This window comes from Callorhinus ursinus, unplaced genomic scaffold (genome assembly GCF_003265705.2).
Source record: "Callorhinus ursinus isolate GAN/ISIS: 27379988/994484 unplaced genomic scaffold, GSC_fseal_2.0 scaffold20, whole genome shotgun sequence".
Taxonomy (NCBI): Eukaryota; Metazoa; Chordata; class Mammalia; order Carnivora; family Otariidae; genus Callorhinus; species Callorhinus ursinus.
In genome coordinates, this window is record NW_027397082.1 from 10,389,935 (window position 1) to 10,402,321 (window position 12,387).

At 42.6% G+C, this 12,387-nt stretch overlaps 1 protein-coding gene across 4 annotated transcripts in view; it reads right to left on the minus strand.

Moving 5' to 3' along the window:
• RBM20 (RNA binding motif protein 20) overlaps positions 1-12,387 on the minus strand; it is a 184,612-nt gene that overhangs the window by 156,218 nt on the left and 16,007 nt on the right. The gene's annotated exons all lie outside the window — the stretch shown is intronic.

The following is a 12,387-nucleotide window of genomic DNA, read 5'->3' on the forward strand; positions in this document are numbered from 1 at the left end:
TCTTCTTCTTCTCAGCAACCTCTTTATAGCCCTAGATATATTTGAGAAATATAAGCTCACAGTAGCTATCATTTCCTGCCCACTTACTCCCTGCTGGGCATTCCACTGGGTGATTTATGTGTTATCTCATTTAATCCTCCCAACAGCCCTGAAGTATTATTATCCCTCCTTCATAAATAATGTAATCGAGGTTCAGAGAAGTAACTTCCAAGGTCAGAGCTAATAAGTGGTAGAGCCATGGGGCGCCTGGGTGGCTCAGTCGTTAAGCGTCTGCCTTCGGCTCAGGTCATGATCCCAGGGTCCTGGGATCGAGCCCCACATCGGGCTCCCTGCTCAGCGGGGAGCCTGCTTCTCCCTCTCCTACTCTCTCTGCTTGTGTTCCCTCTCTCGCTGTGTTTCTGTCAAATGAATAAATAAAATCTTAAAAAAAAAAAAAAATAAGTGGTAGAGCCAGAATGTGAGTCCAGGCCTCTCGGACTCAAAAGGCTGCGCTCCTCCACAACCCAAGGGAGACCACGTCAGTCTCACTAGGAGCTCTCATGGTGAAGGTCACAGGCTCTGAAAGAAACCAGGCTGCCTGATTCAGACTATCTGAACCCCAACTCTGCCTCCTACCAGCTGGAAGTTACTTAACTTCTTTATGTCTCAGTCCCTCTGCTATAAAGTGGACATAATAACTGTTATCCATTTCATAAGGTTGTTTGAGGATTAAATAAATTATATGTAAAGCCCTTAGAACCATGTTGTCAGCACACAACAAAGGTTAGCTGCTAATAATATGCTGTCGGTAATGATGACAATGTAGTGGTGGTTTCAAGGGTCAGCCTCTCTTCTTGACTTTGGGCTCCTCCCAAACCTGGACCCACCACCCTATCTAATCTTTTACCCATCACAAGCCAATAAAAATCTTATTCTCTTAACCAGGCTCGTCTCCTTTATCCCACCAGAGTCTTCTCGGCATATAACTTCAGTATAATTTCACTTCCACCCACCCAAATCCTGCTCGTTCCTTCAAGACCCCCCCAATCCCACCCCTCCAGGATGTCTTCCCCAAACACTGGGGCCCCATTGGTCTTCTTCTTTCAGACCACTTGCACCCCAGAGTGCTAGCCCTTAGAATGTCATCATCAATCAGCAACACACTGTGAATACAGAATTATACCCTATCTTGAAACATTCAGTAGATATTTCAGTTTTCTTTGCCTTATCCCCATGACTTGGTTGCAAGCTCCTTAAAGATAATACATGAGATACTTCTATATTCTCTACAGGCAAGGACACAAACCTAGTGTACACACACACACAGCCATATCAAATAGGCATATCCTCTGGTGGGAGAATCCTAAAGTTATTGGCTTATATTATTTTAAGGCATTTAAAAATAATTATTTGAGATAATTAAATGATCTCCAACAGTGAAAATGAACTAAAAAAAAATACCTAAAAAATACAGTCCATCAACATCCTCAAAAATACCAGACTATGGGGCGCCTGGGTGGCTCAGTTGGTTAAGCGACTGCCTTCGGCTCAGGTCATGATCCTGGAGTCCCGGGATCGGGTCCCGCATCGGGCTCCCTGCTCGGCAGGGAGTCTGCTTCTCCCTCTGACCCTCTCCCCTCTCATGCTCTCTCTCTATCTCATTCTCTCTCTCAAATAAATAAATAAAATCTTTTAAAAAAAAATACCAGACTATGTATTTTATCTCAAAGATTAAAGCAGTATCACTCTGAATGCCAAGCTTCCTTCCTACCAGCTTGTTAATATACAGGCTTCTGAATGCAATTAAAATTATTTGGATTGAAAACCTTCAACACTATTAATCCAGTGGGCTTCTAAGTGATCCACAAAGACTTACAAGACATCACTGAGCTCATGTAGTCATGACACAAATGTCCAGCTACAGGTTGCATAATTTAAGTCTGCCCGTCATCTGGAAATGGGCTGGAAATTGAGAATAATTTCAAGGAGGCACTCAGAATTTCTTTAAACTGAAGGACATTGGAATCCTGCTCTAACCCAAAAGTAGTAGGGCAAACACAGCAGCCTTGGATTTAAGAGTTCACTATTACAAACAAAGCCCCAGGAACATGAAGGTCAGGCACAAAATGAATGGTGATATAGTTACAGGTTTTCTAATGGATTCTATAGAATGTAAGAACTGACCACGAACAACTCAAACATGAATACCATCCAAACAGTCCACTTATTAAATCTCAGCCCTTCCAGTACATTTGCAGACTAATGGCTATAAGTGACTTCTGCATTCCTTGCCACCCACCAGATACACGCAAGTATTGAAATGCACCCTTGAAGAGAGAAACCCTTTCTCTCTGGGCAACAACCTCAATAAACAATTGCAATATGAAAGTAAGGGGATGCTAAAAACCATGTCAGGTCCAGTCCCTGCCCAAGAAGATACAGCCTCAAACTGCTGAGGGATGTTATGGACTCATTCTCCTCAAAATGGAAGCCAAGCCCAAAAAGGCGCCCCACACATAAAAAATGGTATTCCCTTTCCATTATCCAACATGGGCTAGTGCTCTCCTTTACACACACCAACCCAAGGGAACCTCAAGAACCACCTCAGGCCCTGAAACATAACCAAATCTCTTTCCCCCAATTTCAATATAAACCATTGTCCTCAAAATACAGAGAGTGGGCAATAGTGGGCTACCAAGAGCAGGCTTCCATAGTCAGTATCTAACGCTCCTTACCAGTGCCCTTGGCCTCACTATCTCATGAGGATTCTTTGGCTAGCATGGAATATATATACTCAAGCACAGCTAGCAGGAGTGAAAATTGGTACTAACCTTTTACAAAGCCGTTTGAAAGATAGATGATAGATAGACTTAAAAATATCCCCACACTTTGCCCCAAATAATTACAAAAATGAGACTATAACCTAATATGGAAAACCCTTTGGGCAAAAAGACTGTTTACCACAGAATTATTTTTTTTAAAAAAAGAGGAAAAAAGAAAAACCCAACCACCTAAATATCCAACAGAGGAATGGCTATATAGATAACTTAACAAAATATTAGGCAACCAGTATGGATGTTTGTAAAATAATGTTAAGTGAAAAAAGCAGGCTTCAATATTGAACATTTTAGTACAATTAAAACTAGAAAGAAAGAAAAAACTAATTTATGTCTAGAATAAGAAGCTGATTTTGGAGAGTGGAACCCTGAAGGGTTTTTCGTACTTCCTTCTACTGTCCTAGATAGAATAGGCACGTCTTACGCGTTGTCTGACAAACTGAAAGGGTCCAGGTTCAGGGTACATCCCAGTATGTTGGGAGCATTGGTGCTTTCCCACTCCAGGAGAGACGGCCGTCCCTCTGGGAGTCGCTGGGACACCCCCCCCCCCAGGTCCGGAACAGTCTCCACGCAGGGGACAGAACCTGCGGATGGAGCAGCCTCGGGACGCTGCAAAAGCCTGCGGGCGGCGCGCACACCTCCTCGCGCGCTCCCGGGTAGGTGGGAAGATCGCAAGGGCACCCCGCACTGGCCCCGGGGCTTTCGACCCCCCAAAACTCCCGGTTGTTCGGAGAAAGAGGGCGGGAGGCAGCCAGGAGAGGCGGTGTCCGCGGAGTGGGGACGCAGGCTCCCGGCGCAGGTGACATAGAGCGCACGTGGAGCCTCCCCTTTCATGGGCTCGCTGAGATTCCTCAGGCTTCTAGTTGTTGTTTTGGGTTTTTGTTGTTGTTGTTTTTTAAGTAGTCTCCACGCCCAGCGTGGGGCTCCAGCTCTCACCGTGAGATCAAGAGTCGCATGCCCTGCGGACTGAGCCAGCCAGGCGCCCCTCTCAGGCTTCTGGTTTTGAAACACACACAAGAGAGCTCAGCAGAAACAACGAGGATTAAGGAAAAGAAAGCTGATCCAGCCTTGACGCGACAAGTTCTGCCACTTCTGCCGCCCTCCCGTCAGCCTCCGAGGGTCCAAATGGTCCAAGTGACGCCTCACCGCCACCCCCCCACCCCGCCACCGCAGGGTCCTTGGGCATCACCACGGGGTTCAGGGAGGAGGGGCCCCGCGGTCCCCCAGGTAAAAACCATCTCAGCTTCAAAACCGGGATCCTACATTAACAGTCATCAAACAGGAGAGGAAGAGTCTCGAACACAGGCCCTAAAATACCCACATTTGCCCCAAAACTTGAGGGGGGAAGCCTGATTTTAAGCACGCGGAATTCCTCAGAGATGTGAGGCTGCCTGTCTCAGGCCCCCCGCCCCCGGCCCATTAACCTTACTGACCTTTAGACCCCATCCTAAAGGGGTTCAGGACTCTCTTTTACAAACTTAAGAATTTCCGACATAATATGAATCACCAGATTTGATCTGTTCCATAAATTAGCATTTAAAATTTACCTTTTCCAAAAAAGAGATTAAAAAGGAGTGTTTCTTAGAAATACTGTTAATATATGTAAAAATAGTTTTAACAAAAGTCACTATTGCTATTAAATTATTTTTACATCCTGAACTGAGAGATGTGTTTGTTTAACAAACACACAGCGTAATACTTATACAGGCAGTGTTCTAGGCACTATACAAATATTAACTTGCTTATTCCTAATAATAGTTGTCCCCATTTTACAGAGAAGGTTAACTGAGGCACAGCAAGTTTAAAGAACTTGCCCAAGTTCACATAGCTGGAGGCAAATGGCAAAGCTGGGATTCCAGCCCCAGCAAAACAGTTCTCATATCCTCTCATGAAACTGTCATGAGCTTCACAGTGAAACTCATACCCTCATAATTTACTGCTAACTTTGTGAACTGGTATAACTTTATTGTAAAGCAATATGGCAAATGTATCAAGAGTAATAAAAATATTCGTACCCTTTGACCTACTAATCCCATTCCTGGGAAATACTCCAAAGCTACGTGCATGAAGATATCCATTACTGTAGTATTGGGAATCATAACTGTCCATCAGTTGGTGAATAATTAGCTATATTCTGGTAGATCAGTTTAATGGATATCAAGCATGGTCATGGTAAATTAAATTATGAAGATGATACAGCCGCAAAAAAAAAAAAAATACTTTTACAATACACCGTTAAGGAGAAAAAACAGAATATAATGCATTGCATGTAATGTTTCAAAATATCTGCCTGCGACCCAACATAAAAAGAATGAAGACAAGATAGGCAAATGGTCTAATCAAAAGATTATTGGTGATTATTCTTTCTTTCAAAATTTCCCTTTAGTCAACTCTACTTCAATTTAAAATTAAAAAATGAAATAAAATAAAATTACCTTTAGGTTGTTACAGTAGTGGTGTTCTAGATGACACCTGGAGAAAGGGAAGCATGTCAAGGTATTTAGGAGAATAAGCTACATTTTCACAAACCATGAGCATTCAAAGGAAAATGTGCAACAAGCGGGGTTCTATTATACCTAAAAGTTCTCCAAGGGGCTTCCACTTGCCAGGGAAGGAGGAGGCCCCTGCGGCAGCTGGAATTAGCACTGTTCTCAGCCACAGGGCTAGCAAACTCCAGCTGAGAGGAACTCTGTGGGGATTCCAGCCTAACCTCAATTCCACAATCAGGGCAACAGTGAAAGAAGCAAAGCCAGAGGCTTTTCACACACCAGCACGTGATCTAAAGAAACACAGTCTAGTCGTGAGAAATTGAGGCTCAGATCTCACCTCAGTGGACAATTTAAAGAAGTGCCACATTCTTCGCTTCCTCATCTACCTGGGCTAGGTAACACCCAACCGTGCCTGAGAAAGAGACAAGAGTGATCTTGACCATTTCTTGGATCTACCCCGAAACTCCAAGATTGAAATCCTTAAGACTCCCTCAGGGGTCAAGATGAAGCAAGGAAAAAAACAAGACAAAAGTTCTCCTTAACAGGAACAACCAACCAAGGTGAAATTAAAAGGGTTCAGAGAGATGAATCATTAGACTCACTAATGAATAAAGTTGAGTCTGGGCAAAAACCAAGACAAAAATATCTGAATTACCAATTAGGGTGAAATTGAATGGTTTTAAAGTAATGGTCTATTATTTTGAATTCAGCAACTCTTGTCTATCAGGGTTTGTCCATTCTCCAAGTCCCAAGCAACTGCCTTACCCAGAAGACGGAGAGCATCCTTTGGTCACTGTGCTCAAGGACTGTGGCAACACATACCTTTCTCCACCCCTACCCCTACCTTGCTTACTAACTGGCCATGCCCAAAAATATCAATCTGGCTAGGAGAGCCCATCCCTTAAAATTTCCTGCAACCAAATGAAAGTACAGAGTTTTCAGAATTGAAAACCTTCTGAGCCCAAAAGTATTGTAATTTAATCCAAAGTTTTATTGAAAAGATCATTAAAGCAAGTAAATGGTTTGTTGAACTGCAGGCAAAAACCCATAAGAGATTTTTCAGACAGATGGTAGTGGCCTATAAACACCTCATACTTCATTTTGACTGCTTTTAACAGAACATGTGATATAAGGAAGGTGTTTGTTGCTTAAATATTATTCCTGGTCCCCAAAAGGACCACCGTGCTCCCCAACCCCCTCCCCCCCACACCCTTTTCCTGTTCTCCCCTCTCAGATTCTATCTGGAATTATTTTCATAGTTTTCCAGCCATAAACAACCTCACCATCAGCGGATTAGCAAAAGTAATTGGCATTTTAAATTAATCTCTGTTTATCCTCAACAACGGTTTTGTTGTCATACCAAAAAAAAAAAAAAAATAGAAGGAAGTTTTTCTTCTGCTTAAAAATGACACCTTAAAGGGGTTCAGGACACCACGAGCCAAATATTCGTTCATGGGAAAGTGCAAAGAAAAATGACAAAACTAGCACATACTCACCCAAAATGACCATTTTTAAAAATCGCTTTTCAAAAACACAAAACAAGGGCGAGGCTTTATCATGATAAACCGGCTTTTTTTTTTTTTTAAGTCTTTTTCAAAAAATGTCCACAGGGAACTGCCCTAAGAAGAAGTTCAAAAAAGAGCCTTTGTCAGTCCCTGCCTTCAAGTGAAACCTTAGGCGAAAGAATCTTAAGAGTTAGGATCAACTCCGCCCTCTGCCGCCCCCTTCACAGTCCTCAAAGAGCAGACATTAAAAAGATTTCAAAGAGGGAATTTAAGAGGGTTTCTGAAAGTTCTCCCCAGCACTCTCATCACTCATCAGGAACTCTCTGGACAGGAATGACAATTGCTAACTTTTTTTCCCTCTCCCTCCCTCCACCTGTTGTCCCAAGTCTCCCTGGTAAGCCAGGGCCATTCGCACTTTCTGCCTGAATGACAATCTTCTCTGCCATCCGGGGTCTCCCCTTCCACCCAAGTGGCTGCTCCTCAGTTGGAGCCCCTAGAAAAATATGTACCGATTAGGGGCTGCTTAATACCTACGCATCACAGAATGGCCATAGGTTGGTTGGTTGATTGTTGTTTCTCTCATGTCATTATTATCACTATTATTATTATTTTAGTATAATGACTAATGCCTCCTTAACCTTCCAGAATAAGTGAAGTTGGGGTGGGTGAAGATACAGAAACTCAGATAGCGGAGGATGGCTAGCTGTCCCTAACTCCCCCTTGGGCCTCCCACCCTAGGTAGACCCAGCGACAGCTCAGGAATTCCAGGCGGGATGCTTGGCATGAGTAAGTAATTGAGTTAAGGGAGATCTAAAGAAAGACTTCACGTTCACATTCATATGCTAAACTCAGTTAAAAATAGACTCAAGAAGGGCCTGACTTCACTTTTAATTTTAGCCTGGTGATGAACATGCCCTAAAGACAGAAAGTCACCAGGCATTTTCCTGAGTGCAATGATCTTCATATTTTTATAAAAAGGAAATGCAGCATGTTCTATTAATAAAAGTGCTGTAGCCTCAGTTAAATCCAGACAGTTTGTAAATCAGGGCTCCCTCTGGCTGAGCTTCCCTGGGCCAGCAGCTCACTCACACCCAAGCCCCCAGCAAGTGGAACAGGTCCCATGCAGTGGGGGAAAGTAAGCTGGACACCCAGGGATCAAAGACCAAAGTGTGGCTCTTACATACTTCCCAGGTGACCAAGTGCATCTGCCAGTAACTCAAAAGGCTCATGACAAGACTGCCATTTGCCAGGATGGAACCCCCTGTGTGTCTCGAGATTTAGCGAGGCAAGGGGGGTGGGTTAGGGTTAAGAGGTAAGCAGGGTAGAAGGGAAAGAAAATGGGGTGCTTCCCTCAGAAAGGATAAGCAATTTCACCTTTTCCCTTCAATCTCAAAGATGACAAATTTCAAGTTGGCCTCCAGCTATCTGGCTGGACTTTTCTATGGACCCACCTTAGGAGGATCTTCTCTAGCTGCCCTTGGCTATCAAGCCACATAACAAACTCAAACATGGCCAGATGGGAAAATTACCACCCTTAGAGCCCTGACCCTCCTCACGGAGGCTAAATGGTAATTCCAAACTTTGGCAAGCCTGCCCCCAGGTCCTGGAGAAAGTGCTGGAGAATGTGTTAGGGCTGGGGCAAGACAGGGGTGTCAAGACCATAAGGAATTTCCAAACACACTAATCCCCAACCCAGCTTCAGGATTCTTAGGATCTCCGTGAACTAATTATGCTCTGCTTTCTCTTCTAAATAAACATTTACAGCTTATGTGATCCTCCCGACAACCAGCTGAGCTTGGTTGAAGAAACAGAGGTACAGGATGGGAAACTCACACAGCTAGTAAGTGACAGGCCAAGCTACTTAAACCCAGGTCTCTCTCAACCCAAAACTCAGGCTGGTGTAACAAGAAAGGCCCAACCAAGGTCTAGATGGGAGGTATGCAGTCTATCTTCTTGCCTTTCCCTCCTTCAAAGGAAGACCAACTCTGATGTTTTGGTTCTGATTTAGTTCTTTTGCTTTTGCCCCAGTGTATCTTATGACTGCTTGTAAAACCCTATAAATTCTCAATCTAAACAATCTCACAATAGTCTAAGCCACAGAGGGACATATATTCTATAGAGTCGGAAGTTAAGACCTTGAGCTTTGGGGCCAGACTTACGTGAATTAGCATCCTACCCTTCCCATCACTAGCTGTGTGATTTCAAGAGCATACTCCACAATCCAAAATTAAATTCAGGGACAGCTGAAATCAAAACTGGCCAACTGACTGAGCTGGTGGGCTTTATTTACTTTTTATTTTTTTACTTTTGTTATGGACATGTTCTAACCATACAAAGGTAGAGGGAATAGTATAATGAAATCTCATTTACCTATCACCCAGCTTCAACAGTATTAACTATTGGTCAATCTTGTTTACTCTGTACCCTACCCATTCTTACCCCCCCACACTATTATTTTGAGGCCAATCCCAGAGACATCATTTCATCTATAAATACTTTAGTGTATAGCTCTAAAATATAATAACTTTTTAGTTTTAACATAATCACAATATCATTACCACAACTATAAATAAATAAATGATTCATGAATAAATCATTCTTTAGTCTCAATATCCAGTATGTTCAAGTGTCCTAAGTAATCTAATCATTTTTCTTAATTTTTTGAGCTAGGATCCAAATAAAGATTATAGATTAAAGATTACAGACTGGATTATATACTGGATAAGTATTTTTAATCTCTTTTAATCTATAGAGAACCCCTCTTGCTCTTCTTATCCTTGTTTTTTTATCTTTATTTACTTGAAAACATCCAGTCTTCGGGCCTGAAGGATGTCCCACATTCCAATTGGTCGATTTTTATCTCCATGGTATTGTTTTGACATGTTTCTCTGTCCCCCGTATTTTCTATAAACTGGTAGTTAGACCTTGAGCCTGGCACAGACAAATTCAGGTTCTCTTTTGATAGTGCTGTTTACTTCCTACCCCATTCCTTCAGTGGGTACATGATACCTGAAGTCTTTCTTTTTTGTGACGTTAAGATTGATCAGTGGGTTTGACTGTATCAGGCTGATCCATCCATTATAAAGTTTCCCATCAGTTTCGCCTGATGTTTTAGCAGGAATTTACCAACCATGTTGTCTAAACACATTATTCACTAGAGGATACAAAATGATGATGTTCCAATTCTATAATTCCTCCTGTATTTATTAGATAGTATTCTTCTGTAAAAAAGAACTTTTCTTCAACAATTTGGATATCCTAAGGTAACCAATTAAAAAGGACAGAATAAATGTCTGATTCTTTCCCTTCCTTAACCGGTTTTCAGAACGAGTTGGTTCCCCAACCTCTTATAGTGGGGACCATTGAATTTTTAACTTAGGGATTTTACACATTGTCATATATTTGATGTATGTCAATCCACTACACGTACTCTCTTTAATGCTCCAATTGTTCCATATTTGGGCACTGGGAGGCCCTTCAACTTGGGACACGAGTGGTACTTGATAGCCTCTTTGTTTTCTGATAGAGATATTACAATACTTCTTGTACATTTCCTGTCCCAGCCCTGGAATCAGTCATTTTTCTGAGGAATCTTAGTCCTCTTTAGTGGGAAGTTGTATTTAGAGGCCACAATCTAGCTGTCAGAGGTGCTTATTGCTACTGAGTTGGTCATTATTTCTAGGCTTTTCAGTGGACAAACTTAGGAAATACTTTCTCATTTGCTAAAGAAATTATATCAGGAATTCATACTGACATTTCCAATTCAAATTCAGGATTACAGGATTTTTACTTAACACCTTTAATTATGAAACTGTTCTTTTTTAACATACCAAAAATATCGGTTTCTGATTATTTTAACATCATTTGCTTATTCTTTTTAAGTTTTTATTTTATTTAAGTAATCTCTACACCCAACGTGGGGCTTGAACTTACAACCTCGAGATCAAGAGTCACATGCTCTTCCAACTGAGCCAGCCAGGCGCCCCTAACATAATTACTTATTATATATATTATATACATATATAATATATATAATTGTTTCAGAATAGTAATACCAATACTATCACTAAAAATATTACTGAAAACAGTTTAAGATTTATTTGGAATTTGTTTTGACCTTAAGATACATTCCACTAGAGATATATAATCAAATTATTGTGTTTTAAAGTTATATGAAATAGGGGCGCCTGGGTGGTTCAGTTGGTTAAGCGTCCAGCTCTTGATTTTGGCTCAGGGTCCTGGGGTCAAGCCCCAAGTCGACAGGCTCCCCGCTCAGCATGGAGTCTGCTTGCCTCCTTCTCCCTCTGCCCCTCTCCCTGCTTCCTCTCTCTCTCTCTCTCTCAAATAAATAAATCTTAAAAAAAATAAAGTTATGGGGCGCCTGGGTGGCTCAGTCATTAAGCATCTGCCTTCGGCTCAGGTCATGATCCCAGGGTCCTGGGATAGAGTCCCACATTGGGCTCCCTGCTCAGCAGGAAGCCTGCTTCTCCCTCTCCCTCTGCCATTCCCTATGCTTGTGCTCTCTCACTCTCTCTCGCTCACTCTCTTGCTCTCTCTCTCTCTCAAATAAACAAAATCTTAAAAAAAATAAAAGTTATATGAAATAATTTTCCTGTTCTCCCTTTTCTTACATAAAAGGTAGCAATGTATAAACATTTTCTGCACCCTGCTTTTTCCCCTTAATATATCCCTGAGATTTCTTTATAACAGCACACGGAAATAGTCCTCATTGCATGGGAGGATGCAGAGGAATTGATTCACTAATCCCCTATTGCTGGGCATGTGGTTGTGCTACTCTTTTGGGCCCCTATTGCAAGGGACTGAGACCTAGCCCTTCCTGCTCTTCGTCCCACATCAAGATCCCTGCAAATGCACAGCTCGAGTCTCTGCCGATGGGAGTCTAACGAGACTGGTCACTGTCAGAGCCAGGCTGGAATAGGAGTACTGAGCCACTGATGCCTGGGACCAGGAGGAGCAGCCCAGTTCCGCACCTTCTTTTACTCCCATGAATCACACTGGAGCAGAGGATATGATCGTCCCACCCCTTGCACTTTCATTTCAGTTTCCTGCACCACCAAACTCAGATCCCGGAGTTGCACAGAGTTCACAGCCTAGATGGGCTCCGGGAAGCAACAGAAGCTGTGTGTGTGACAATGTCTAAGCTTGACATCTTTAGTAACAGCTCAGCCAGTCCTTCAGACAGTGAGTGAGCTGCTTCTAGGTGCCAGGTAGTGGTCTTAGGTAGGGGGTGGGGGGGTGGGTAAGTCAGTGAATAAAACGTCTCCGCTCCTGGAGAGTGGACATGACACTGGCAGGGAGGGAGGAGACACACATTCAGTAAATACACAGTAAGTGAGATACGTATGTTCATTATACCATCTTGTAAGAGAGAAAGTGCCATGGTGAAAACAGAACAAAGTAAGGGAGACTGGACTGGAAGATGCAAGATGCAATTTTATTTTATTTATTTTTTCAAAGATTTTATTTATTTATTTGACAGAGAGACAGCAAGAGCAGGAACACAAGCAGGGGGAGAGGAGAGGGAGAAGCAGGCCTCCCGGGGAGCAGGGAGCCCGA